The 27,530-nt window shown below is 40.7% G+C and overlaps 1 protein-coding gene across 5 annotated transcripts in view; it reads right to left on the reverse strand.

The window, feature by feature from the left end:
- Nucleotides 1–27,530, reverse strand: part of TJP2 (tight junction protein 2) — a 65,212-nt gene that overhangs the window by 36,659 nt on the left and 1,023 nt on the right. For 2 of the 5 annotated variants that reach the window (XM_052700695.1, XM_052700692.1), the window contains one exon: nucleotides 17,025–17,145. The exons of 1 other annotated variant lie outside the window; for it this stretch is intronic. The gene's annotated coding sequence lies outside the window, so the exon portion shown is untranslated. Of the gene's footprint in view, nucleotides 1–8,806; nucleotides 8,831–17,024; nucleotides 17,146–26,417; nucleotides 26,543–27,530 lie in introns of those variants that run through there. 2 more of the 5 variants (XM_052700693.1, XM_052700691.1) reach the window with 2 other exon arrangements.

Below are 27,530 nucleotides of genomic sequence, written 5' to 3' on the forward strand. Positions count from 1 at the left end.
TGCTGCATGGAAACGAGTAGCAGAAAAATTCTGAAGATTTTGAGCCAATACAAAATGACAGTTGTATCTGAAGTTAGAAACACAACATTGCAGCACTAACTACAAAAAGGAAAAACACAGCTTTGTTTTCAGAGTAAAGCTTTTTATTCCAGCCTACTTTTGACCTGAGCAGACGTAGTGTGGTATCACTACATTTGCATACTTCCTGGTAGTATATCATCAGCAAAAACAAGATCCTAATGGACCTCAGTCACAAAGATGCAATTTTTCATTGATCTGGAAAAGGCAGGCAAAACACACACCTAGGAATTTTCTAAAATCCATTGATGTGTTCACAATACCTGTGACCTATGCCAGCAAGAATGAGAGTTATTTCTTTCAATTCAGTACCTGGAAGCTAGGATGATATGGTTTCTTAAAAACTACGATGCTTTTCCCACGAGTATGTTTTCAACAGCTGTCTGCTAGTAACTGTTCAAGGGGGTGACTGTAGAAGCAGTCACCTGAGCTCCTGTGATGCAGCAGGTCCTTATTTACCACCATCAAGAGGGAAAAAGAACAGAAGCGCTGAGAAGAACAACAGAAATATACATACAAGGCAGAGTATAACAGATTCAGAACACAAACTCACCATCCGTTTACAGCCTTGGCAGGTTACACTCACTATGAATGTACATGCAAAAGTTCTAAATTTGCCTGGGATGGGGTTGAAGAGGTGAGCAGAGTAGAATATGCATGTTACAGCTGAATTCTATTGAGCTTCAATACGTGTATGTGTATCAAAGTGTAATATCCTTTCAGTCCTTTACAGAAAGGCTGGTTAAGCACTGGAATAGGCTTCCCAGGGAGCTGGTTGAGTCACCATCTCTGGATATGTTTAAAAACTGTTTAGATGTGATGTTCAGGGACATGATCTAGTGGAGGATTGTCAGAGTTAGGTAGTATGGTTAGGTCATGGTTGGACTCAGTGATCTTTAAGGTCTTTTCCAACCTGAGCGATTCTACAGTTCTATGATTCTATCCCATTACAAACAGTAACCTATCCAAGAAAAAAAAAATCAGACATTGTAAATAGAATGCAATAAGCAAGATTCACAGGTCATGCCTACTAAAAAACCTAAACACTCATAGAAATACAGCTTAGATCTCTTTCTGGAACAAGTCCTCTTCCAAAGTACCTTTTGCCCAACAACAGTTCAGTCATTATCCCACTGAAATCACACTGCAATTGTTCCAGTGTTTCCCCCAGCAGGAAGCAACCAATTGTTCAAAGTCTATGCAGAGAACAGCTTCAATTCAAATACAAAATTGCCATTTTGGAGAAAACATATCCCATTTCCTTTTAAAAAAAAAAAAAAAAAAAAAAAGAGCAAAAATGTTGAAATTATTTCCTTCATTTTTCAGAAAGCAATTTCTGCCTATTGAGAAATAATAACACTTTGGCAACTAGCATTTTTCCCACCAAAGTTTGTTTTTTGCTTTTTGTTTTTCATGTTGCTTCGGAGGAATAACAGAAGGCGTTCTGTCTAAGTGTTCTGGGATCACAGCACTGCTCAGCAGATGTACCTTGGAAATATTAACTTACTCTCCCACAGGCATTACAGGTTCTAAAGGAACGCACAAACCTCACCTTTCTGCTTGGCACACATTCAGTCTTGCAATAAAGAGGTTTTCCCTACTGCCTCTTTTCAATAACAAAGAAATCTTTCAGCACATAAGAAGCTGAAAACAAAGTAATTTCAGTTGAAGATCAAAACTAATCTAATTAATCTATGTGAAATACAGCTACAGCTACATCAAAGACACTTGTGCATGCAGTATGTAAACCATCGTTTTCCAATCTGGATATATATTGTTTTTCTTCAGTTTCCTGGACTTTGACACAGCACAGAATAACATGTTGCATATAACACAGACCGTGTATATAACATGCTCTCGTGGTTGGCGACCCTGCCCATGGCAGGGGGGTTGAAACTAGACAATCATTATGGTCTTTTTCAACCCAGGACATTCTATGATTCTATTTTTTCTCTGTATACACCACAAAACAGTAATGCAACTTTCAGTTTGCCTAATCCAAAACAGCTCTAGAGGTTACCTGATTTAATCACGTCCATTCACTCTACCTGTAAACTCTACAGAACCTTCTGTTTGCACTGTTTCTGCGCTGCCTCTTGCTTAAGATGCCCACTGCCCAAACACACACAGTCTGAGAAACAAAGCACACAAGCAGCTCGTGCATGAACCAAAAGTTCAGCAGGACACCTTTTACTTGGCAGTCATAAAAAAATGCTTGTTCTGATGTGGCTCAAGTTTCATTGGGGAAGTGAATGGAACTCAACAGCTCTAAACAATGTTTCCTTATGCTAAGTAGCGTATATGTCTTTCTTTTAGTTTAACTGTTAAAAAGTAAGTGCAGCTGCTGTAACTGAAGAGCCCAGCTTGAGAGCCAGTCACCCTGTGTAGTCCAGGTATAACTTTTACACTTCCATCTTTAAACAAAGAATTTGAAAGAAAAAGAACAAACATCATTTTCACTGTGTGATGTAGATAGCAGATAACAATTTTTATTCAACTTCAGTGAAACACCTACTGGTATTATTTCTGAATGCTCCTGCTACTTTTACCTATAGTAGAACAGCAAACCAAGCACTGGAAGCAACCATCTCCAGCATCAAGCAACTACCAGTTGAGAAAGTGCATTCCTGCAATTCCATTGTCCTGACAGACTCTGTGACTGCATGAACATCTTTATTTATCAACTAAAACTCCCAAATCTGAGAAAAAACAAGCTGGTTACCCATCTAATGCTTCACGTAATTCTTTTTTTTTTAAAAGGCCAATTCATTGCTGGTATATAATCTAATCAGGTGAGCATTTTCATTTAATAATCTACTCATAATGCAAGACAACTCAAATAATTGTACAGTCGTTAATTTCTGAGCTCAGTCCCAAACCATTTCAGGTTTTCCTTCCCTACTAAGATATCTAGTTTCCTTTTTCTAATTCTTATTTATAGAACGATGCATCATAGTCTTACAGGCATTCTACTTTTGTGTGAATATTCCCGTTGCAGTGCAATCATGTTTGATCATGTTTGCTTTTCTTTTTGGGCTGACAGAAATGAACCTTACTATGGTTATGTATGGTGTAGAAGTTTTAAAAGTACATTTAACTACACTCTAAAACTACATACTACTACCACCACAGTTGTCACGCAAAGCAGATTTAACATACACACACACACACACAAATACAGTAAGAAGCTTTGAGTTTCCAGACTTCTGCTAAATAAAAAAAGTTAAAAACTGAGGTTTTTTTCAATTGTCAATCAAATCGCTGCAAAACAAACAAATAAATAAATAAAATTTAGTAGTTTTAGGTAAATTCATAATTTCAGTACCATTCAGATACATATTGCCAATAATCTGTTCACCTTGTTAGTTAGCCAGTTCTTACAGGGTTATTAATTTCATTAATCAGCATACAAAAAACTATTGCTGATCTTGCTTCAAAGCAGATTCTTTTTTGATATTCCACCTCTCAAAAGGATTTTAACAGTTCTAGTGATACCATGTGGATCTATCCTCCTCTTCTTCCTTCAGTCACCTTACTCCTGATCCTAAAGCCTTAGGCAACTCACCTCTCCCTTTCAAGACAGCTCAACAGCTTTCTCAGTCATACCAGAAAGCAGTACTGAAGTTCACTCCTCAACTTTAACATATCTTGCACGTTCCCAACATGAGACCTAAACCTGCTGCAAAAGAAGCTCAGTATTTTACATATGGAATCCATACAATGGCTCTTGCACTGTAAGGGCCTTAGGTCTGTAAATCTCACGTTTACATACACCTCGAGGTGCATGTGGAAGAATAGGGAACATGCAGTCAAAAAAAAAATCACTTTGTTTCATCCGAAACTGCTCCTGCTGCATCAACTACCATGACGTAAAGGGTTAAGGCAGCTACGCCCAATTGGCAAATCACATTCAGAATCCCTTTGCTCACAGCACAGCTTCATCCTCAGGACCTCCTAAGGATTACAACTGCTTTGTCACACACAACTGGTAAGCATAAATGATACCCTCAACTCTGAATATTCTGGGCCACCCTTCATCCCATACAAAACTGCATTACAGTGAAAATCACCACGTACCGGATCACACTGAAAAAAACACTCTGAGATAAGAAAGCAATACAGGGGAAGTTGAAAATGGAAACATTTCAAGTATTTTCCATTCCTCTTTCCCAGTCCTTTGGTGAGGGAGGATGCAAAGCTGAAGCATACCATGCAGTTAAAGACTAGCACATGACTTCATTAACATCTAAACATATCGATAGTAAGAACATTTGAACACTTCCAACTTAGGTAGAAATTATTCCATCAGGATTTCTGATAACTTTCAACGCATAAACAACCACAAGGAGGGCAGGAAAGGAGGAGCGGTGTGCAGTGAAGTCAAGCACCTCTTTTTTCTGTAGTATTAAGATAGATAGCAACTTCTACTTTGTTGATTTGTTCCCAGAGCACTAATCCGAGTTCATCTGCAGCCATTCGTACCTCGTTTGAAAGGATGCCAGCAAAAGAATTTGGAACTGCAATCGTTAATGCAATCTCTCAGCTCAGTCAACACTTCTCACACATATAACATGAATGTAAGAAAGTTCAGGCATCTCTCTATGTGTTAAAAGAAAGCAAACCATCTTGCTGCTACAGAATAGTGCTGTTTCCGCTACAATGCACACTGTAGTGCACAAAGGATAAACAGACCAGAATGGAATCAAGTGAGTGACAGAGTAAATTTCATTCCTTCTTTCACAACTAGTGTCTTATATGGGCTTTGAAAGAACTAGGAAAGAAAGAAAGAAGAGTCCTGCACATGTGGCTACAAGGAAATGACAGGTCTTAAAATCAATAATAAAAGCTCCATTCAATTATCATTTATAACACAGCTCAGTTTAGTAGCAACTTCACTTTCAACCAAGATTCAAAGTAGAGTTTTCTTCTTGCAGTTTGATCCATGTACCAGAACATTTTACACCCAAGGGCTTTCTAACACACCAAGCAAAAGCAAAGCATGATTAAGTGCTCTGCTTCTTATTAACCTCCTCAGGAAAACAAAACAACAACAACAACAACAAAAGTACTTGTCTATAAGCTAACAAGCCATACAAGAAGACAAGAAAAATGAAATCCATTTTCAAACCATCATGACCCAAGAATTTGAAGTTGATCCTTACTGCTGCAATAGATGTTAGGAAGGTATCCACTAGCATCTAGAAGGTAAAGCAAGAAAAAACACTTTAAAAATAATATAAAATAAAATTACTACAAGAGGCAGAGAAGTTTGTGGATAAAACTTAACAAATGAAATTGTACAGTTTTACACCACAGTACTGTTAAAAGTAGAAAGGCATCACAATAACCTATCAAAGGAAAAGCCACACAGAAAATGTCAAACCTCTTACTCATAGCATCCCTGTACGTCAGAACAGATAAGTATCTCTCATAAGCCCAAGGCCCCACAAATACTGATGTACCAGCAGTACTCTGATCCAGGGTTTTCCACATTTAATCAAAAGCTTGACAAGTGTGTCTGAGGCACATGACAGAAAGCCTCCCTGTCTTCTTCCTCCATCTTAAATATTCTTATACTTCAAGTTTATTGGGCACTGCTTATGAACGGGTAGGAGAGTACAACTGCCAAAGCAGAAGAGAGAGCACAGGCGCTGGGAAATGCCAGCAGGCCTCCATCTGCAATCAACACTCGGTCCATAAAATCATGACCTTTTGCAGCCTGACCTCCAGTAATACACCAACCACACTGAGGTGAAGCGCACACAAGAATTACTCAACTCAGTCAGCAACTGAAGAGAGTTTCTGCCAAAGGGTCAGAAATGACATCACCCACTTTGATGCCAAACAGCAACACACTTCCAGGAAATCTGAAGTGCTGGAAAATAAAAATTTAAAGCCAAACCGTAACCAGGTCCTCAAACAAAACAGTGGCAGCGCAGACTTGCACAGAAATAGGATTTCGGATGGCATCCTTTAAGGAATGTGCACAGCCACCTTTTCCAATCAGCCATGCCACTGTCACATCAGTTGTTTAAAAATATTCCTACTTGACTTTATGAACAGAGGAATCAAAACCACTGACCACTTTTTCCTACTTCTGCAACACAAATCTACATAGAAGAAAAAATACAGTAAAATGTTATTCATTCTGCTCTGCAACTCTGCAGACGGTCTCTGAAACACTGGACAGAAGAATCCTCAGCCATGACCACTAAAAGAAATGCATATTATCCAGCAGATTTCTGCAGTGCTAGGACACAGAAATAAGTGCAATCAGTGCCAAGCGCTGACCCTGGCAGCAAGTTTTGCAGCTATGTCAAAGGCCAACAATTTGTCTCAGAATGCTCTGTTTGCGAAGCTTGGAATGACAGCCTATCTGGACATCCTGCATTCTCTCCACAAAGCTCGTATGCATTATGAATCTTAAGGAGCGAGTGTCTGAAATACCACATACAGCGTACGTATACGCAAAGGAATCCTGTTACGATGAATACTCTCACCTTAGGAAACTGAGTAAATAACAGAAAGGAGCATCATTTCTTAGTTGTAATAAGGTTTGGTTACAGCAGGGGTTTTGCAAAGCTTTCCTTTTTGGATACTGTATTTTATTTATGTTGTTTTGGCTTTTTTTTTTCTTTTTTTTTTTTTTCTTTTTAAAGACATATTTATCTAAACAACAGCTATGAAATACTAAGACAACACTGCTTATCAACTCTAGAGACTCCACCACCACAGTACATAAAGACACTGCTCTGATAAACAGGGCACGACAGAAGGCACAAACACACACACCTTGGAAGCTGCTGACGATCACCTATCTACAGAATTAACTGAAGGCCTTGAAGGAGCACTTTAATCTTTGTTTTATTTCAAGTCATTGGATGGAGATGCCTGGAGTGTTCATGAAGGTATATCCACTACTGTCTACTGAGTTAGATGATACTTCATTCTTACACAGTATTAAGAGTAATTGCATTTAAATATTGGCTTCTGCTGTACAATCCAGCTAAGATACATTCAGGAATATAACTCTGCCTTTAAGCAGTATTTGTCTGTGATAATACCAAGTGATTTTATGTTAGTTTACATTTTAAACATAGCTTTGAATTCCACTGTATCATTTGGCTTATACACCAAATACAGGACATGTTGACATCATTTGGAAAAAAAAAAAAAAGAGTTCTGTGGCATCAGATACGTTAGTTTCCAAAAAAAAATGCTGCAACTAACTACTTACTGGTACACAAAGGACTCTAAAATTGTTTTGAGTGTCAGATGAATCCATATTTGTCTTACAATTCCAATAACCACAAGCTGTGAAAAACAGAATTCCGAGAACTGAAGTCATAAATTTCGTATTGTCTGAATGGCATCATTCAAAAAAAAACAAAAATTTAAAAACAAAAAACAACCAGAACTGGAAAATCATAGCTGTCATATCTCACCAGACCGTTTTTATGTCTTCTTCTATAAAACACTGAACAATCTTCTTTATAAAAGCAACAGAACAGTGGACTTCAATAACCTTAACATGAGAAACACAGTCACTGGGAGAGCCACACTGACAATTTGTCCCCATCAAAGTTCAGTACATATAAGAAACATTAGCTTTCTCACCATCTCAAGCAGTAAGTGGGAATGAAGATGAGCTAAAGCTCCCTTTTCTGTTAATACAGACGTTGGCACAGAATTCACAGCCAATATGGCCTACTTCCAAACTCTCTAGGGCTCACAGCTGCAATACGAAAGGAACCTGCATCCTAACCATGTCATTCCTAGTTCTTCACACGAAAGGCAAGCCTTAAAACAGTTGGAAGAAACCACTCAGTAAGGACAACCACGCAATCCACACTTTTTCTTTACTTTTTTTTTTTTTACAGGGAAAAAAGAAAAACAACAAATCACAACAGCAAACCACCATCACATTCTTTTTTCCCATTAAAAAATGGCAAGTCTGTGGTATAAAAAGGGAAATAAACAAGGGGGAAAATCTTGAATCAATTCAACAGACGCTTTGTCATCAAGAGGATTCCAGCAGCACTGATGAAACCCGGTTCAAAAAACTCCGTCGCTGGAGGTTAAGGGGAGAAGGCCGGTAGCACAGTTTACCAATCCATCATGTGCTGAAATACACTGCAAGTCTCCTGCTTTGGGACAATTCTGTTTTTTAAGCGTAGTCACCATTAACTGACTCATACAGATAATTTAAACAATAGCCTTGTAGAGTAAATTCATCTGTAAATACAAAACTCCAAAACTGCTGTAGCTTAGGCAGTAATCGTGTAGCATCAGCATCTCAACTCTCCCACATCAATACACTTCAACCGCATCCTCATGAGACCCCTGCGAGGCAAGCCACCAACCCAGCCGCACGGGGACTACAGTCTCTCATCTCAGCGGGATCACAGACACTGACGAGATGTAACAGAAGTGGTCGAGAAACAAGGGCCCCGTGCCACAGAGCTTGCAAGACGGATAGTTTCACAGTTTCCTCGCACACTTCAGCCCCCCAAAGCAACACAACGCAGGACTTCCACAGCCCCTCGGCTTCAGCACGGCCCTGCACAGCTCGGCTGGGCGGACCCCACCCGCCAACCACGACGCCCACGAGCCCCCAAGGCGGCCGCGCTACGCCGAGCGGGGCTTCGAGCCACAGACGCGCGCCGCCCGCAGCCTGGCGCTTCCCACAGCCTCGTGCCCGCAACGGGGTCGCGGGGAGGCTACCGACCTGCTCCGCCTCCCCCGCGGGCCCTGGCGGTTCGCTGCCGGCGGAGCCCTGCGTCGCTCCCATGGTAACATCGCCGCCCGGGCGCTAACGGCCGGACAGCCGCGCTTCTTCCCCGCCGCCCGGGAAGGGCCGGAGGCAGCCCGGCCCGAGGGAGGGGCGGCGGTGGGGGCGGTGGCCGGAGCCCCGCAGGGACAAAGGCGGCAGTGAGGAGCCCCCACAGAGCGACTTTGTCCCGCCGGCACACGGCCACCCGCAGCCCTGCGCAGCCAATCCGGCTGCGGAGGCCCCGGAGAGGCGAGGAGATTTCTCCCCGGGATGAAAAGAATTGTTATTCTCCGTTTACAAAAATATTTCTTGTCTTCCTGCCCTTGGCAGTGGCTAGTAGCTGACGCCTGTCACGGGATAAACCAGGGAGATGCCCTGGGTGGGATCTCTGAGAGCAGTCAGGAGCCGTGGGATGGCACCTGCAGCATCGCCGACAGAAAGGCGCCCAACTCCTCTGCCTTCTTGGTCTGTGCGGCGTCGGAAGGAACAGCCACACACATCTGACAATCTCCCAAGCCCTCAGCCTCCATCAGGTGCCTTCCCGACACCCAGCAGGATTTTCAGCTCTGTCTCCAATTCAACAGTGCTGCAGTAAATTCAGAGGCTGAGATGATTTTGAGGCCATCATTACACAGCAGTGGTGTAGAGGTGACCGTATTGGCACTGCCCCGTCACAAAAAGCACAGAAAAGCAGACTGACAGAAGTTCAACCATACGGTTGCGTTAAATGAAGTTTCTTTCTGTGGTGCCACTGTCCTCCTAGGGTTGCTTTATTTGGGGTGGATTAGTCAATACTGGAATCTTCTTTTGGAAGGAAGAAATACACAACAAGGAGGAACTGACAGGGAAAAACTTTCTTAAGCAACAGCATTTAAAAAAGAAGGCAAACAGTATGTTACTTTGTATGGCCTGCTCTTAAACTTGGACAGAAAAATTCAGAAAAATGCCAAACCATTAACTTTCATCTCATTTCTCCCCACAGTTTTATAAGGCAGTGATAACATTCAACTTTTGTTGCAATGCTAGCAGCCTGGTGTACAGTAAAACGTCAAGACCACTAGGAAAGTTAAAGCACAGAAGCCAGTGTCTTCTTATAAATGACATTCCGTAGACTGAGATGCTATAATAGCATCTGGCCTCAACAGCTAAATAAGGGACAGCAGGGCAAGGCAAACCATCTGCCATGATAGGCAGTGCTGAGCACTTCTCTGCTTCTCTGAAATTGAAGACATCCTTCCAAGGAGCCAGCGCAGTGTGGGAATATCAGCACAAGATACCATCCCATTGCTTCAGCAGAGAAAGACTGCCCAATGCTCACATCCCAGAGAAGACAGGACATGAGGAAAACGACATGGTCCACTTTTTGCTTTGCTAAGATACAGTAGGATTTTGCTGCATGTGAGAAGATAGTTTTAAAAGCAAGAATAATTTTTGTTTTTCAGTCCCAGAGCACTGTTTTTTTTTTCTTATTATTCTTAAGAGAGCAGTTGCCAGACGCCAAGTGAAATAGGGAAAGGATAAGTCAACAGATCCCCACTAGTGCATTCTCTTAAGATGCAGATATTAAGTTAGTGGCTGCAAAACGTAGAGAACCAGCTGCCTCCCAAAGGCCCTGGCAGAGGAAGAAGTGCCAGCATTCCTAGCCTCCCCTTTTGATGCAGCCTTCTGTGGAGTGTAGGTAGCACCTGTCGGAGCAATCTAAGCTTATCCTATGCAAGACAAAGGAGGATCACTTCTCATTTCAGTCAAGAGCTGTGATTTAGCCTACAGCCTGTTTAAGCAAGTTCTGTGACGTTATCAGAGCCACATGGTGTTATCGCTAACTTTGAGGTTATCAGACTGTGCTTCCTTGAGCTTTAAGGCTGCAGCCAAGGTTAACACACTTAGCTAGCCTGAGGTAAATGCAGCACAGATGCAGGAATTGACCATGGCAATTCAAGCAAAACAGACTTGTTTTTAATTCTTTAACACAAGTCATCACTTAGGAAGTGCCTATCAGTTTATTTCCATTCACTTTCCTATAATAACACATGAAAAACAATTCATTTGGGCTTTTATTTCCTGTGTTTCCCCATGAAAGCACAGTGGGCATATAACTTTTTCTGCTTTTTTATTTATTTTTTCAAGCCAAACAGCTAGTCCATCACAACAGGCAGTCCATCACAATTGTCACCTGAAAACCTGAGCCATGACTCCTGATGCTCAGACTCACACTTGAGCTTGGCAAAGTTTCCAGGTGCTCATAACAATGTGACAGATTGATGTGAAGTCAGTGCAATCACAATTTACAAGTTACTCATCCTGCAGTTGACCTGCAGAGAACAGTCTTTAAGGCCTTTTGGATACTTTCTTCCCTTTGACCAAGCCACCATCCCAGTGCAGATACGCTGTTTGGACGTAAGAGGGGAGGATGATGCCAATGAAAACAGAAGCGGAAGAATAAAATACATTAGTCAGACCATGACAAGAGCTGCAAGAGCATCTCTAGCACTGCAAGTTACATAAATCTTACAGGAAAAGGAGAGCAGGTAACTAAGGTATCCAATTCACCTTACAGCTATTGCATTAGAGGTCCGCATCCCTATTCTCTTGCCTTGCAAGCTGTAGAGATGAAAAGGGGTGGGGGAGGGAAGGGGGAATAAAAGAACCTCCTGAAATACAGCTCACACAAGCACATCTTTAAATAAATAATCAGATACATTTTAGATTAGATAAAGAAGGCAACAAGACCCTGCCAGTGAACTATGAAATGACTAACACAGAAGGCCCACAGTCTAGCCAAAACTTGTCTGTGACAGCAGCAAAGCAGAATAGGGGCCAGAGCCTCAGCAGGATGGTCTGTTCTGCCTGTGCAGGTCTCCACACACCCGAGAGTGAGTGTCTGAAGGAAGGGCTGTCTTCAGTTTTCACTCCCTCCCTTTGAAAAGGAAGATGCAGGTACAATTGAAGCCAGTCTTTCAAAGGATATTGTTTCATGGAGACAGAAGTCTGGTTACCAGTGTAATGTCAAAACCATACGAATTGGGCTAAAAACGTGCAGCTCTGTCCTCATGTTTAGGGGCAGTTGTTCTGCATGTGCAATAACTGTACAAAACAGTATTACATTCAGGAATTTCATGAAACGTTATGTAGATGTTTAGAGATTTTATGATGAACTTTCATGGAATATCTTATCATTATTAACTGTGTAAGATGCATGCATGCAAGCAAATAATTTCCAGTGATAACATTTCCCATTGAGTCTTTCAGCTTATCTAATCAAGCAGACACCGTTTGTGGCAGTCCATGTAGATTAGTTAATTTAAAGAGAGAGCTTGTTGCAGCTTGAGCCATGTAAAACCTCAAATGTATTCCATAAATTATCTAATGCTACTGTGAATGCAGTCGTTGTGCTATTTCCAGCACCAGCAGAGGCACTATCCATTTAACACTGCACTATGGGATGCAAATTTAAACATACAGTTGCCTCTCATGGTTACTCCTGCCAACCAAGCAAGGCTGTTCAGCAATTTGCCTGCAGCACAGTGTTGTGATGCAGGTGCTCTCTGCTTCTTCATGTCCCATCCACACCTCCAATCGAGCCTCTTAACTAGTTCCTCTGACAATCACACCTATTTAGTTATTTTAAATACTGGAATTCAACACTTACAGTGCTAGGCAGCACTAGTAACTTCACAGAACTGGGAAATGATTTCAGTAAGAGACCAGGAATGTAGGTTGCTAGTCCAGCTGTTGAACTCTCTGAGTACACACATCAGTATTGCTTTTGTTTCTAAGCAAGTGTTCATGATCTTCTGATGAAAAGCACTGTAGAAGTTTCTAAAAATACCACATTGCCAAATAGCCCTTCCCCTTTCCCTTCCAATCTCTTTAGACTGCTTTTTGTCATCAGCCTGCAAAATTACACAAATCAGTCAGCCCAGTCCTACTTAAATGATTCATAAATCCAATTATGTCCGCTTCTTTATATAGCGAGCTAGGCCCTAACAGACTCAACCTTCAGGATTAGAGGATGTGTAGGTAGCTGACCTCTGACTCTCTAACTGCTCAGGGCATATACATGGTTCAAACACACAGTTCTACACTGCAGTGAAGGCACATGAACGATACAGTAATCTTCATCTGTCTTGGAGGGACTGGAAAAGCCACAGATGCTGTCTTCACAGCTGTTACTGCATGCAGATGTGAATCCAACGGAGGACCACCAAGATGGTGGGGACTGGAGCACCAACCCTGCAATGAGGGGGTTGTTCAGCCTGGAGAAAGGGCAGCTGCAAGGGAACCTAACAGCAGCCCATCAACATTGACAAGAGGAATCAAGGAGATGCAGGACCGCATCCTCATGCAGTGCACAGCAGGAGAACGGGAGAGTGTAGACAAAAGGTCAGATGAGAGGCTCAGAAGGGATGTAAGGAGTATTATTCTTTTTTTCCCCACGGAAATAGCCAAGTCACAGATCCAGAGAAGCTCTAGTGTCTCTGACCTTGGAGCTTTCTGAACCCCAGCTGGGTAAATGCCCAAGCAACCCAGTGACCTTAGGCTGGTAAAGAGGTTGGGCTAGAAGCCTCCTCAGGTTCCTTTCCACATGAATGATTCCATCATTCTTGAGTTACCACATGACTCAAGTGCCAGCGCCAGCTTAAAGCAGGGCACCACATTCATCATCTTGCCCCTTGTTTCTGCTTCCAAAGTACAGCTTGTGATACACTGCAAAAAGATTTTGATATGCAGCTTTAGGGTCTGTAATATTGCCCTGTAAGGATGCACAAATATACACGCTTTCCATATCTCAAAGCAGTAATTCCCAATTTGTTAATTTAGAAAGCAAAGGCTTGCCTGTAAGAAATGCAGCCCAGCATAAACATATCCCATATTTCACATGTATTTTTTGCTGAAGTAATAACCAGTACAAACCTCTTTATGGCTCACCTGGCCACATCCTTTGACCTTTACGATGGATTTTTATTTTTTTATTATAATTATTATTATTTTTTCACAACCTAGGCATACAGACTTGGATATTTCACAAATGATGTTGTTAGACTTGGAGTGCAAAGCTGCACAATTGTAAGCTACTAAATTTTGTATTCACAAAAGTAGGGAAAAGTATATTGTGACAGATGCTATATGATGGACAACTTAGGAAGAGCACTACAGAAATATATAGCATATTTTTCTCAATAGTTTTGAATCTTTTTGGTCATCAAGTCCACCAGATCTCACACAAAGATTTCAAAGCTTTATTCTGCTGAAAAACATCAAGACACTGCTTGTTTCATGTTATATCTTTGCAAAGAAAGTGTGAATTAGTATATAAATTAGCATAAAGTAGCACCTCTACACTCTTTCCCTTTATTTTTTGATAAATAAAATAAAAAATAAAACAGCAGCACAGGAACAAGCTGAAGTGTTTGATAACCAGCAGTAAGAAAAAATGATAGTGGAGAGAATTAATGAATATAGCATCTATCCTAAACATGTTTATTCTAAGCACATCTGCAATGTTTTAAACTGCATAGCAGTGTCTAGAAAAGTACATTGATAACCAAATGTAATAGTGGGACATAATTTAGAACGTGAGACAGAGATCTTGGGTAGAGTCCTTGCTAAATCCTTTCTCTCATGATAAAAATCAATTCACCAGCAGAGTAAGTAAAATTGAAACAACTTCCTCTAGCACACACAATTTCTGGTCAATTAATTTTAGAAGCTATAAAAACTTATTAGAAAAAAAAATATTTTAAACAAATCCCAACAATCTTGCACTATTTTTCTCCTCAAATATCATACAAAAATGCTTATCAACACTCAAAAGGACTTCTTCTTTACACTGAATGTGTCCATTTTATGCAGGAGTGACATGGGCACAATCTGGTTGAACATTCATTTTGCTTACATCTCAGTCATTCCTCTTTCCTTTATGTTTCTTGACTGCTCTTGCAAAGCAGTGAAACAATATTCTGCTTTTAGCAATTTATTTGCCCTCCGTCACAACAAGACAAGCCCTTACAACATCAAGAACTAACATGGTAATAAATTCTTACAGCAAAAATTAATTAAGATAGCACAGTAAAGAAAACAAAGATCCCCTTCTCATGGAGATCATTACACATATTTAGAAAACACAAAAGAATATGGAGAATGCACAAAATGTAATATATGCAGAACATTCTTTTGCTTTTTTCCTAATACAGAGGTTAATTTAAAAAACAAAGCTCCAGATAGCAGATCTTCAGCCAAATTAGGCCTTCAGAGAACTAAAGCTCTGCGTCAAAGTTCTAACTCTTCCCACCTTATTTATACTGGCAAACTTCCTGCTCAAGAGTTGTTAAGAAGCAAAGCTGTTCTGCAGCCTTATTCAGTAATAGAAGGGCCTCAGTTTAGGGTATTCTACCTACTTCTGGGTGTTCCTCTTCAGGAAAGATTGAAATTGGCTGCTGAGAGTGCATGGGAGAATAGAGAGCAGAGCCATCAGAGAGAAAGCAGGTGGACTCAGCCACCTTAATCATTCACTTTCCAGTCCCACAGTTCTTGGTAGGTCTCAAGCTGGGTGGCTGGACATAACTTCTGAAGCATCTTTTTTTGATATAGAAGTGACCCTGGAACTCTGCACTGAGTTGGGCTTGCTAGTATCCAAATTTCCTGATGTGAGGTTTGCATACCATACAACATCAGAGTTTTTCAACTCAGGGAAACACTGCTAGAGAGCCTCCTAGAGAGCCCAGCTGGGACATTCCTGCCTATCTACACTTCACTGACATTCTCACATCATATTTTCTGCCACACAGCTTCATATGAAAACGGGCCTTGCTTGTTTGTTAGTTTACATAATGGCATCTTATTTTTTTCTTGGTCTTTCTATGAAGTCCTTAGAGTCCTATTAGCTTTGGTTAAATACCAGGGCTGCTCCAAAAAAACTGCCTCCTATTTGATTACGTTGGATCACAACGTCAGAGGTGGATGTTGGTGCTATGGAAGTGAAGGATGGTCTTTCTCACTGGCATTCCATTACATGTTGTTCAGTGTGACAGATGGCAGCAGAGGGGTGCTTTGATAGAACAACATCTGGCACAGAAGTGCAGATGAAGCAAAAGTCTGTCCCCAAATTCCTCCATGCAGAAAAAAAATGGCACCCAATACATTTATCAACACTTGCTGAATGTCTATGGAGACCAAACACTGGATGCGAGTGCAGTGAAGCAGTGGACAAGACAAACAACATTATGGCCATGCAGATTTTTATGAGCGTGGCACGCAGACCCTTGCTTATTGCTGGCAAAAATGCATGGCCAATAGTGGTGACTATGTTGAAAAATAGTGTTCTGTATTTACTCTACCAAATAGTGTTATTGTGTTCTTTTTGTAGTTTCCATGGCAATAAATAGAAGGCATTACTTTCAGAGCAACCTAAGTATGTCATAGGTGATGCCCACATCTCCAAATAAATTACTAAACCACCTGTAGCTATCCAGCTCTCAACAATGAAAGGTAAGTCAATTTTTCGGTTTTGCAATACCAGTATAAAGATCATTTGCTCTCTTAAAATTGCCGTCTGCTAATGACTTAGAAAAAAACTAAGCACACTTTTCATATTCTCTCTGAAAGTACTTGAGAAAAGGTTTCGATTGCAAGGTTAAGACGCCAAAAGGGTTATATTTACCTTAATGATGTACTATACAAAAATATGCAGCAAAACAACTCTGTGTGTGGCTATTTTGTTTCTCAGGACTCAGTACTGAGTCACTAAGCAATTCCAATTAAGACTACCCTTTGTGCTTAAAGTAATTTATTTATTCCCAAACACATGCTGAATATTTATATTTGCTGAAGACACCACCATAGAGTAAATCCATTCTTTTCCAATGTTTAGCAAAGAGACGAACTAGCCCAGGCGTGTGCACCATTATTTGCATAATTTTAGCACAGTTCACTGCACTTTCCTCTTTAGTCCTCTAATACTTCAAACTCTCAGTAAACCTGCACGCGTTCATTCTAAGTCACTAGAGAAATCCAGAAGAACTAGTTCTGTTTCAGTGTATTACTCTGTTGAATACAGCTTCATAAAACCTTTTAAAAACATAGCTAAAAGAATGAACAGTATGAACAGCACACAACAAAAAAGTCATCGTTTCAAACTAACGAGTGGTTCTAGCTGACATAACTTGACCAGTACCTTGTGAGGAATGTTGATTTTTGAGAGTTTTGGTCTGTTTGCAGTGAAATACTTTGGGCGTGACGTACAGCTGTGCTCCCAGTCCCACTCACAAGGAGATGGCAGTGCAGTAGTTTGTTCCCTGAAAAACAAAGCCTCATTTTAGTTATGTTCAACCACAAGAGAGTGATTGAAAGCCTAGGATGCATAGGTCCTTGAGATAAACAAGATATAAAATGTATTTTCCTGGTTAGTTTGGCATGCTTTAGCTTTCCTGGCAGTCAGGTTGAAAAAGTCCTCAAACAAAGAAGAAACCCACTTGCAGCACCACTACAAACTTCAAGTCAAGCACTGACCCTCATCAAGCAACCACACAGGCCTGCACATAAGGGCATAAGGCATTTTTGCAAGCAAAACAAGGTACAGACAAGAAGCACATTTTCCATTTGTTGCTCTTGTACTCCCTACAAGGCGTTTTGGCTTTTAGTTTTAACTTAGTCTGTGAAGAGTTAAACTAGTAACAACATTCTATCTTGAGCATAATCTCAGTAAGAACAAATACGTGCATTTCAGTTACTTCAGCTGCTAATTTAACAGATCCACCTGCCAGCTGCAATTGCACTGCCTACTCCTTCCCTGCTTAGGACTGCTCAGCAGGCCTCCATTAACCTTCCTTTGCACAAGCAGTATTTTCACTGCCTTTAAGTATCGCTCTTAGAGTGCTCCTCCTCTCCCCACCCCTTGTCATAGCCCTTCATTATGTTATGTAGGAGAAGAGAAAAATGAATGGTTCACTACAGTGAAGGGCAAACTCATAAAAGAAATACAAAGTCCTTGGTTAGAATGTTTTTCCCCTCAATGCCTCTTGATTGTCTTAATTCCTCTCAAAGGGCAGCTTTGCAAAGTATCCCACTTTCAAAGATACAGCCAGACTTCCCTAGAGAAGTAGTGCAAGCATGGCAGCTGATTGATTGTTTTTCTTTCTTTAAATAATTTCTATGGTTTTTTTAGGTTAATAATCACTAGCTATTACTTTCTAACAGGAAAGCCACAAGAAATAAATAGTGAAATCACTCTGCAGAACTTCCCCAAACATCTACAAGTCCACCTATTTTACTGATGTGTTTTGTCTCACTCTTCCCCCGAGTACAACCAAAATGAGCTTCCCAGTTCAATAAGGGACACTTCAAACTTCAGATATTTTTTTTTTAAACAGTCTCATTAATTTCTTCAAAGCCTCACAAATGCAAGCACCTGTGCAGTTTACACTGTGAAGATAAAATGTAATGTTCCCTCTCTGCTGACTATTCCAGCACAAAAGTACATTTCTCAAAATCAAACACTACGTTTTTAAACAAGGTAGGATTTCTGAAGTCACAGAACAAAACAGTGCTTAATATGGATTTCTATTATCAACAAAGAGCAACAACATATACAAATTATGAGCAAACATCAGCTTTAGTGTTCCAGTCTTCATAGTTCCAGGCTGTGTGCAGAATACTACTCTTTTGGAAGCAACAGAAAAGTTACACAAGAAAGCTGAAACCATGTCATTATTAGTATCATAAGTTGCAGATGTCAACATTTATGAAAATCCACCTGTCACAGAAATCACATCACTATTCCAAGTAAAAATGGAAATAGGAAAACATATTTTCTAATGCCTTTGATATGGAAATGGAAACAATTGCCTTAGCAAAATGATGTATTTTCCTTTTAAAACTTTCAAGTAATAGCATTGGAGCAGGCACCATACTCTAATGCTAATTTTTGTCTTAGGAAATAATTAAGTGCAGTAAAGGAAGAAATTAGGAATGCACCTGAATTTGCACAGTGTGCAGTTGTCAGATGGGGACCTGTCCACCTAACATTCAGCATTAGCTTTTCTAAGCTGTTTTATGATGTAAAAACACACACTTCTAGAATGCTTATTTTGACTTTTTCCTGATGTGAACCTGATGGAAGTTGAGTGATAAACTGATGTTAACAAACCGAGTTATTAATTTGCTTATTCCTTTTGCACAGAATAAGCCACCCACAACTATGAAAAAAATCAGTGTTTATTTTCTCTGTTGAACTTCTTTTACGTTACAGCAATTATTGGTTACCAGTACTCAGTGAAAATACAACAGGATCCCCACCTCAGTCCAATGATAACAGCTTTTCTGCTTTTGTGAAGCAGTCAGAATAGCAAATCCAGATGTAATCCAAATGCATCTTAAACAGCTTGGAATTTCAAGTGTATACAACAATTGTATCAACTAAATCTCTGTGAAAGGAGGGAGATGCCTGATTAAGAACACTGGAAATTGTCTCTTTTATACTGATACTCAGTAGTAGATGAAAGCTAAGCAGCCACATGTTTGAGTCACCGAACAGAAAATAATGGAAGCTGCAGCTAGGTACTTTCATTTTGGACTGCTTGTTTCAAGCTGCATCTCTGGCCAAACAAGCCTCCTTGAAAATAAAGAGGAATTTGGCAAGAATACACCAGCGCTTTCCAACACAATTCCTCAGTGCTTCGAGAGCAATCACAGAAGTCTTTTGTCAGCATATAAGGAACGGCTGCAAAATTCAAAGAGACTGGCTTGTAGATAACATACATGAACAATCAAAGAAAGTCACAGCCTAGGACACTACACTGTCCCATGTCCAAATACACTGTACTAAGAATCCCTTTTAACAGGCAAAGTTTAGCAACAGCAACACCAACTGCTCTTCAGTATAATATCAGAAACATAGGAAAAACTTGCAGAATTAATGCTGGTAAGTCTGGAAACTGTTGGCATTGATGCAACGGCTAGACTACTTGTTATGGGCTGGGTGGCACAACTGAAAAATCGTCCTGTGCTTTGGGTTGGAGTTGTTTTCACTGCCACCATTAGAAGAAGTGCTTTTGCAGAAAAAATTACAGAGTAAATGTGCATCAGTCATAGATTAATATTCACATTTTACTTCAATCTTCACTTTGAAGTCTTGTTTACACAAAACTAACCTGAGCCAGTAGAAACGTGTCTAACCATTACTCATGAACAAAAGCCTCACACATTCTGTGCTACGTCTGAAACCAAGCGACATTCTAACACAGAACCGGACGGTGAAGGACCAGAGGGCTGTGAAGATGACCATCCACTGAGGCTACTTGCAGAGGGGCAGAAAAATGATCAGCGTCCTTTTCAGGCTATTAGTTTTTGAGGGCAACACCAATGAACAAGGCTTTCTGAAATCTAATACTGAGCTGTACAGCAGAGGGAAGCATTCTGTATTGCTCCTAAACAAAAGAGAATGCTCTGCATTTCATAGTTTGAATATTTAGTAGTCTTCGCTAATTTATCTTTTAATAACTAAAACTTCCCTTCAGGAAAAAGCAGTATTTCTACGTATGAGGAACTCTTGCTTCGTAGCAGAGAAGGAAAGATGCACACGTGTGGAAAAGTATGTTTCTCTTCCACTTTTAGAAACTGCTAGTTCTCCCATGGATAAAAGTAGAGTATGTATTTTCTCAAAAAGGGCAGTTTGGGGAGTGGACAGACACACACGTAGCAGGTTTAGCAGTAAAAGCAACAAACATAAAACAGCAACTATTTCATTTTCATTCTGTTCTTGAGCAAATACCTCACTTAGGAAGAACATCTGATTATTCTGGTAGCCAGGGAGAAAAAGGTACACAGAAATCTCTAAGAAAACCATGATTTACTACACTTGCAGGAGACAGACTGTACTGAAGGTATGGAAAAAAGATTACCTGTCTGAACAACACACTTCTTTCCTAATGAAAAGTTTTCAAATTGCAAGATGAACACAGGTTTTCCTTTTGTTTTTCCCTGATAACATTTTCACACTTACCCTGGATGTTGCCACAGGTTTGCATGTCTACCCTCAGGAAGCAGCTCCCTCTTGTTAAGGGGAGTGATTCCTATTGCTGCTTCTAAAATAGTAATATATTTCTTGTAGCGCATCCTGCCTCTCTCAGCAGCTAAGGTATCCTCCAAATGCAGATTCTGCAGCTGAAGTCATGGTTCTTCACTTATCTGAACTGCCGTTTTTCAAAACATGCTGCAAGTTCAAAGCACAGAAATGATGTTTTCTCCCTCTCTTCCAGAGTTAGCAAGAGAGGAAAAAACAACAACAACAAAACAAAGAAAAACTCCTACCGGATTCCCCTGAAACGTCACTGTTACATAATTCGATCTTTGAATAAGACACTAATGAAAATGATGGAAGAGACAATCACGGTTCTAAGCCTGGCCGGATAATGCACACTCTCCAATTGACTAATCCCTTGCTAAATCTCTGCTGCCTATAATCTTCCAAGTACTAATGGAACACTAGGTAACTTCTCGTCAAATCTGCACAGAAAACTTGAGACTTTTTTTTTTTAATTAAGATACTAGGGAAGACAAAGAGTTTTGGGTTGGTTTTTGTTTGTTTGTTTGTTTGTTTTTTCCAATTTTTCTCCTCAGCACTAAGAAAATATTGGAAGTGAGATCTAGACTGCCCAAAAATGGCCTGGCAAAACTTTCCCTTACTTGACTTGTGACAGAATTAAGAACGCTAAAGACTCCATTAGGACACCTACTAGTCATTCTGTTGTGCCTCACACAATGCCAGAAGCCATTTAGTATAAGAAAATTGTTGGAGCTGTGAGGTAGGTGGCCCCAGGTAGTACCTACCAGGAGATGATGCAGAAGTTAAAATAATAGTGATGTGTCGGAAACGCTGCAGTACCTTCAAGCCACAGTAGGCTTATCTGATTGCAGAAAGGCCAATTAAGGAACTGCTTTAATGCTGTTCAGACCCCAACGTGGTAAATACAAATATTCAACACATAATTTTACTTACATTACTACACAGGTGCACAATATTTATATGAAAATACTACAAGAACAGGTGGGAGAGGAGGTCCTTCTAAAGACTTTAGCCACAACTCCTTTACATCACATAGCTTAGTTATTCTCTATTATTACTGGACACATCTGTATTTCTGTTGAGGTGACTTCATATTGCATTTACAAACTCCTAAGATGAAAAACATAAATTTTCATTATATAAGTTGTAAAAGATTCAGCTTGACAACAACTTCTTTGTATAGCAATTGCCGTGTCCTTTGCTACTTACACTCCTGTTTTAGCCACATTAGGCATCAAACATTTAGTCAAATGTGTAGGTTATGTTCACACAAATATGCACATACAGAACTACTGCTAACTAATACTAATAGGCAATCTATGGGACAGGTCCTGGAAGAGCAAAGCAAAATTAAGCATTTCTTAAATTGAAGGAGTACTGTTACAAATAACCAGCAAAGGGAACTTTCAGTTTTCACCTACCTATCTGCTTACACGTACCTACCTAGCATGCTTATGTATAAAGAATATAGAGTGAAAATTTGCAGAGTTCTAAGAAAAGTAACATATGAAACATGCAGAAAATAAGTTAAGCAATGAATTGCTTCTGCAGGTCCAAAAAAGCACTTAACTACAACAACAAACATCTGAATAGAAAGTATTAAGAAGCTTAAGAAAGTGAAGTACTACTAGAAGTCTCTAAGCACAGTTGATGTCATTAAGCTTGCATGCATTTTAACTTCTGACAGCTTTGGAGGTCTACTACAGGGAAGGAAAAGATAGGAAGTAGGCAGTATTTCTGACAATTCCACTTTGCTGAGAACCTTTTAGCTGCAATGGTCTGTGTTAATACCCAATTTTACTGAACATAAAAATGTTTTGATAAAATCCAACCTTCCTTCAAAGTCAGTGTTGTTATCAACTTTGTTATCACTACAATTTCTTCTCAAAACTTTTGATTCTTCTTCCTGTTTTCTGTAGCACTTTTTTAACCTTGAAGTTTTCCCTCACAGATCTAAGGAACAGATCTTTCTTAGAAAAGTTTCCCCAAAGTGCTTTTCTCAGCGTCCTAAGCAAAGTCTGAAAACCATGCAGGGCAGCTCTGGTCTACCTTTTGTTTCTCCAGAGAAAGACCAATTATCCTAATGGCTAGTTGCAGGGCATGTGCTCCTTGTACAGACAGATCACAACCAAACTCATACAAGAAGCTTAAGTTACTTCCAAGGACTGATTCTGGCTATCTAGAGTGAGTAAGGGCTGAAACAGTTCATCAACTTCCTTCAACTTTATTTGAAACAGAAATTCAAAGCTACTATAGTACATCCATTGTTAATGAAGGTCTACTTTTGCAAAGCAAACAAAAGATACTTTCATCCATTGTGTCCTGCCAAGGAATGTCATCCACTCCCCTTCTTCCAACTTTGTACTGTTTCAGGAAGAATGAGTTTTATTGAAAGGACACAACGCAATTTTCCTAACTGGACACATATATACTAATGAGCAAACTTAATCTAAGAATTAAGCTGATAAAAAAAAAGGATTTGTATCAACTTTAGGAACTTGTGGCCCTCAGCCATATCCACATAGATAACATCAAGAAGCTACCAGAAGTTTTAGCTAGAAGTTCAGCCAAAAAGATTACTTGGTTACTCAGTGTATTTGTACATGGCCAACCTTCTCCCCATGGATTCCATCTTAATTGCCACCCAATTCACAAAATTAAGAATACCCAGTAACACTTATTTTTAATAAATGGATAGAATGCACTGTGGCAATATATCAAAGCTTGGAACATTTGCCACAGTCTTACTAAGATAAACTACAGGGAAAAAGGACACGTGAAAATTGTTAGGTTTCCCTAATCTTGTTTCAACTAAGGAAGCACAGAAAAGAATGGAAGAACTGAAACAAACAAGTCCGGAGGATTTCAACCTTTCAAGAGCAATTCAGAAGCACTCTAAGCATTTTAGAGTGTTTTGCAGAAATACTCTAAAAACTTTAGACTCAACTGCAGTGTAAAGCAAGCTGTGTTTCAGGAAGAGGGGAAAAAATGACAAAAACTCCTTTCTGCACTGAAGAAACATTTCTAAGATCAAAGCAAAAGCTTCTTTCTATTCTATCCCTTCCTGGATATAGAGCACGCTTCTTGTAAAACTGACCACAGAAGCACGATCACATCTTCAGTCACTTCAGACTCAACTCTAAATGAAACCACAATTGCCCAGTGTAGAGAAAAATTGCTTCCAGCCTTTGGAAAGTGAGAATCCTTTTTTTCCTCATCTCTCAACAACAAAAATCTCTCCAACACCTACAGAGCAAAGAATTCTGTCTTGGAGCGAGCTAAAAACCAAAGGTCTTCTCCTACACACTAATTCTTGTGTGACGAGAATAACAACAGCTGACAATTGTTAACCTGCAGAGCACGTGTGTTTTGTTTGGACCATACAGACAAGAGCAGTATGGGAAACAGTCAGCGCACACTAAAGCTGCAAACAGTCTCGAGGCAAAGGAGCACTAAGGTTCAGATTTTGGGGAGTGAGGGGGGAATTCCACAGAAAGAGTAGGACTTGGAAACTTCTTTCACACAGCTGTGGTGATTGAAATTGCTTTTGGCCCCTCCCTAGACAGCATCCCTCGCCCGAACAGCCCATATGTTCCTGGAGATTCTCAGAATCAGCTTATACAAAGTTGTGCTAAGGAGGCTAGAGACACCAGTAGTCAAATCTGCTGGCTATTAAGCAGAGCTAGATGATGAAGCAGATGTTAGAACAGAGAGAGCAAGCTGGACTACGGACAGTCTTGCTGCCAACACTGACATTCAAGGGAGATTTATCGGTTTTCTCTAATGATTTCCCTTAAAAAAAAAAAAAAGGCTGAACATGAAGCTTTGGTTAACATGAACTCAGGCATTACTGAGCTCCGTTTTTCAGTAGAGTGGGGTCTGATGTTAAAGAACTAGTTTGGAGTGACAGAATAACGACAGAAAGCTTTTGTGAGAAGTGTTACTAAGCCAGCGTGAGGAAAAATATGAATCCAAAATTCCTGACCTCATGCTTCGCTCCATGGAAGCACAGCCACCTCCAAGCTACGATCCTGCATCTGCTATTTCACGTGTATGGAGACCACACCTGAGATAAAGCTCATGCTTTTAAGAAATAAATTTCTCAAAAGCAACTATTATTTGGTGGGGCAAGAGAAGCAATGACAACAGAACAGAAAGGAAAATTCAGAACAAAATGAGGGTGTCAGATGGGCTTCTGCCTTTTTCCTCATATCACACAGCTTCTGACTGACCCTAATAACTAATCACACAGCATTTTTGCATTATGACGTTATATATGTGGAAATACACCACTGATGAGTTTCATCCTCTCCACAGCTCCAGATTAGGAACTGCTGTTATCTTTGTGGTTCCAACACTCCCATACACAATGACAACCTGACCTAAATTCAGGAAGCCTTGGGTAGCTCATGTTTCCTAAAACAAAACATGCAGCTCATGAATATACAGCAGGGTAGATGGCATACAAGATAACAGACAGAGCTCCCACAGCTCCCTGATTTTCTAAGCTCAGATCATAAACACTGTGTAAGCACTGAACAGAAAGGAGTCAGCACACTCTGCGTTCTCACTTGAAACAGAAACCTAACCTGATTTAAAAGAAAAACACAAAAAAACAATCCAAGTGTAACAGTTTAAGTAGTGAAGTGACCTACAGTGGTCCTCACAGCTGCACAAAGCTGCTCCATTCCCACACTACAAGCAGCGCCTGCGTTAATTATGCAACATCTAAAATAACGTAACCTCGGTTTTGACTATTAAATGCAGGCTTTGTTTTGGAAACAAACAAGTAAGTAAGATAAATTAATTGCAGTACATAATAAATCATGATTTATCTATTCACCGAAAAAACAAACAAACAAACAGAACTTTCTGATGTGCAACATGGCTGTAGGGATAGCTTTAGAACTGGTAAAAACAACAACAAAACCCCACACTGTTATCAGACAAGAGGAAGCTCTGCAGACTCTGGGGACAAGACACAAGCATGTTAGAAAGTAGAAGGTGTATGAATTCAGACAGTTGAGAAGGGCATGCCAGGGTTCCACAGCTCTGTTCTGGCAAAAGCATTAGGGACAGAAATCCAAGTAGAAGCAGAAGACTCAAATAATTCTCTTGGAAATTCCCAAACAATTCAAAGTACATGGCTACGGGGCTGAAACCAAACCTTCACTGTGACAGATGACGCAAATCTACTTCACTGTGGCCATGAAAACCACCAACACCCATTGTGGTGTGGCTGCCCTCTGGGCTACTCCCCACTCCCAGGCATTCCCCACCATCAAGCAAGGCAGACATGAGAACACAGACCTAGAAACCATCCCCTGCAGCTTCACTGCCATAAATGTTTGCTTGGCAAATCAACGGCCTCATTTTTGAGAAGCCCTCCAAAGTTAGTAGTTTGCTGTAATTTGCTAGTTAGGATGCACAGGCCTTAATGCAGCTGATATAAATGATCTAGTGCATTCTTTCTCCCCCTTCTCCTATAAATGCATGTTTTCATACCTATTTAAAAATAAGCCAGACAGGAAAGTCTCCAGCTTCAGCAAACTCTACCAACAACGCACCATGTCGGTGCTTCCTTTCTGTTGGAAGGAGTGGTTTCAGGACCGATACAAGAGCACGAAACTGATGCAGCCAGGCCTGATGAAAGTTAAACTGTCCTTGAGACTGTTTTTGTAGCATTTACACAGCGCAGTCTTGTAACAAGAGATTTCCCTCCCTCACAAGGAAGTGCTGGGGACAGACACTGCCTGTGGCTGTGGGCACACACAGATGCTGTCTGTCCTCTGAATTCCCACCCAGCTGGAGGCTGCTCTGAAGCAGTCCTGGAGTACTTTCTCACTTCCCACTCAGGGATTACCCTGAATAATAACTCAGGAAATTTCTATTGCTCTTACACATCTCATTTTGGGAGCCACACCAGCACCTATCCATTTAAATTGCTAAAAAAGATTTCCTGGTTGTCTTTACAGACACCAAACCAGGAAAGGAGTATTAAGCAATCGAAAAAGTATCAGACACTTAATTACTTCACTGCTGCAATTCTGAGGAGCTCTGCTGAGATTACAGGCCGTGCAGAATGCCAGGATCACCGTGACCCCACTGCATAACTCCAGAGTCTGTCTCTGGTCCCACAGCACCCAGCGCGGGGCAGCCCTGTGCCACTGAAGCACATCACGGTGCCTGACCCACAGCAGCTGTATCACAAGGGATGTGCAGCCACAGCTCCGCCAGGGAATGCAGCGCTGAGGGCGCAGAGCAATTTTGCATGTAACAGTCTGTAAGCAATTATAACAGCCCGCAAGTCAAATGAATGCAGAAAGCTTCCTCTGGAGCCTGACAGAAGCTGCAGTAAGCACTAGATGATACTGAATACAAACCTCACCATCTCTAAATGACACACACGCACACACAGCAACTCCAGCTCTTTTCAAGAACGCTGAAGCCCTATCAGCAGGCACACACAAACTTCTTGTGCTAGTGCAGCCCCTTGCCATCCACACCCTGTGGGAGCTGGCAGGTGCTGCTGCTGCAGGAGCTCGCACTTGGAGCCTTCGATTCGGAACGCCTCAGTTTCACCAGCCGCACCACACGTGGCCGCTCCTTTTTATTTTC

This window comes from Tympanuchus pallidicinctus, unplaced genomic scaffold (assembly GCF_026119805.1).
Source record: "Tympanuchus pallidicinctus isolate F22 unplaced genomic scaffold, pur_lepc_1.0 scaffold4, whole genome shotgun sequence".
Classification (NCBI taxonomy): Eukaryota; Metazoa; Chordata; class Aves; order Galliformes; family Phasianidae; genus Tympanuchus; species Tympanuchus pallidicinctus.